Source organism: Sinocyclocheilus anshuiensis, unplaced genomic scaffold (genome assembly GCF_001515605.1).
Source record: "Sinocyclocheilus anshuiensis isolate Anshui unplaced genomic scaffold, SAMN03320099.WGS_v1.1 scaffold680, whole genome shotgun sequence".
In the NCBI taxonomy this organism is placed as follows: domain Eukaryota; kingdom Metazoa; phylum Chordata; class Actinopteri; order Cypriniformes; family Cyprinidae; genus Sinocyclocheilus; species Sinocyclocheilus anshuiensis.
Window position 1 is genome coordinate 137,773 of NW_015555783.1, and position 2,785 is coordinate 140,557.

At 36.9% G+C, this 2,785-nt stretch overlaps 1 pseudogene; it reads right to left on the reverse strand.

Annotated features, from left to right (window-relative positions):
• Positions 1 to 109: 109 nt before the first annotated feature.
• Positions 110 to 2,785, reverse strand: part of LOC107674772 (ceramide synthase 6-like) — a 40,063-nt pseudogene continuing 37,387 nt past the window's right edge.

Here is a 2,785-nt window from a genome sequence, read left to right on the forward strand (position 1 = left end):
CCAGACCCGGAGATCGGCTGAATGGATTCTAAAACAGTAAAACTCAACTGTTTAACTCAAGGGGAGTTGGAAAATTAGCCTATTTTCAAAAATAGTGGAGTGTTCCTTTTAATAAATAGAAAATAACACTAATCCAAGAAAACGATTGTTCCCATGATGCCAGATTAGTTGACCGCAGCAGCATGCTCACGTGATTATGAAATAAAGAACAACGCTTTCATTCACTTGCTCGAAAGAAAAGCGTGAGCCGCACTGAATCTAAAAGGTGCTTCGATAACGAATGTCGCAGGATAAACAACCACAAAAACAAAAGCCAACGAATGTAACACAAAACATCTGGGGGGAAATGGTGAAAAGCGAGCAACCGAAACAGAACCGCATTCACATTATTGAGAAGTTCCAGTACGGGACCGGTAATGTTCATACATGATTTGACACAACGGAGAGTGATGCAGCCGGGGCCCGGTGAAACGCCCTCCACGCTGGGCGGACGGTTAGTGTTCGTCTGGGCACGGGGACGAGGACAGGTAGCCGTTGGTGCCGTGGGCGCCGTTGGTCCCGTTAGTGTGGTGTTTCTGAGAAGGAGGAAGAACGTCGTCTTCATCAGAGCTGGACTCAATGTCACTGCGGTCATCCTTTGACACCTAGGAAGGGTAGAGAGATGATTAAGATGACAGTATTTACTATCTGGCACTATATTTTGACAATTAGAAGTGACTGTTTGTTTCTAATCACCTTAGTTTGACAGTTTTTTGACATTTTAGATGTTTGAGGTCAATAATAGAAATCTCTTATGCTAACCAAGGCTGCATTTATTTGATCAAAAATACGGTAAAAACAGCAGTAGAGTGAAATATTACAATTTTAAAAAACTATCGGAATATATTTTAAAATGTAATTTATTCCTGTGATGCAAAGCTGATTTTTTTGCTTTTGGATTCTTTGATGAATAGAAAGCTCAAAAGAACAGCATTTATTTGAAATAGAAATCTTTTGTAACATTTTAGATGTCTTTACTGTCACTTTTGATCAATTTAATGTGTCCTTGCTGAATAAAACTATTCATTCTTTTAAAAAAAAAAACTTACTGACCCCAAACTTTTGAACGGTAGTGTTTCTGAGAAACAGACTCCATAAACATAACTCTGAGAAGTTTTATGCGTCCATGCACAGGACAATGATGTTTTTTTGCTGCTAATTCATGGCAATTTTGCACCAATCTCTTCTTTCAATCATCTACTTACATGTAAAGGATTCCATTTTCCCGCCTTTGATGGCAGCGATGAAGACAAAGAAGAGAGAAAAAGCACATGAATTTAGGAATACAGCATAAGCATTAGGTTAAAGTACTAGTTAGTGAACCCAGATCATTTGCGATTCATATTTCACATCTGAAAGAGAGGCATACGTTGCGTTTTCTGTTCGTACGTTCATTCTATGAATCACATGTACGCATATTTGAGAGATGATCGTAAGATCAAATTTAGGATGGTTTATGCGCAACATTTTATGTTGTATGAAGCCCATGAAGTATGTGTGTGTACATAAGCAATAATGGATGTTTTATTGGCAATCGCAAATCTTTTAACTGCTGTAAATATTGATATGAATTTTTCAGCTTGGTGACATCAATTTAAAAGCTATTTATTGCATTTTTATGAATGATTATGAAGAAAATAAATGTTTTTTTGGATAATCATTCACAATAAAACCAGGAACAGGTACTACTGTAAAAATAGTCAATTTTGATTTCATGCTGACTTCGAAAGATACATAATCAGCAGAAATTCCACTTCCACCAGACTACATGTTAACCGTTTACACCCTTCAAGAATGTACCAATAGCACTATTTGGACAGCAATTGTTTCTCATGGGGAAGTAAGGGAATTTCAACATTAACAAGAGCTAGATAGTGATTTTATTGCCGTCTGAATCCAGAATGTTGGTGTGTGAAAATTCCTGTCCGAATTACCTTCTGTTTTTGACAAGCACAGAGCTCGTGTGGTACAGTGGCTTGCGAAAGTTTGGGAACCCCTGGCAGAATCTGTGAAAATGTGAATCATTTGAAAAAAAATAAGAGAGATCATACAAAATGCATGTTATTTTTTATTTAGTACTGTCCTGAGTAAGATATTTTACAGAAAAGATTTTTACATTTAGTCCACAAGACAAAAAAAAAATAGCTGAAATTATTAAAATAACCCCCTTCAAAAGTTTGGGAACCCTTGGTTCTTAATACTGTGTGTGGTTACCTGGATGATCTACCACTGTTTTTTTGTTTAGTGATAGTTGTTAATGAGTCCCTTGTTTGTCTGAACAATTAAACGGAGCATTGTTCTTCAGAAAAATCCTCCAGGTCCTGCAGATTCTTCAGTTTCCAGCATCTTTTGCATATTTGAACCTTCCCAGCAGTGACTGTATGATTTTGAGATCCATCTTTTCACACTGAGGACAACTGAGGGACTCAAACACAACTATTAAAAAAGGTTCAAACATTCACTGATGCTCCAGAAGGAAACACCATGCATTAAGAGTCCAAACTTTTGAACAGGATGAAGATGTCCAAATTTTTCTTATTTTGTTGAAATTTTTTTTCCATTAGGTACTGCCCTTCGGAAGCAACAGAAGATACTTGCATGTTTCCCAGAAGACAAATTAAGTACAATTTACATTGATCTTCAAATTCAAAAAGTTTTCATCCCCCGGCTCTTAATGCATGGTGTTTCCTTCTGGAGCATCAGTGAATGTTTGAACCTTTTTTAATAGTTGTGTTTGAGTCCCTCA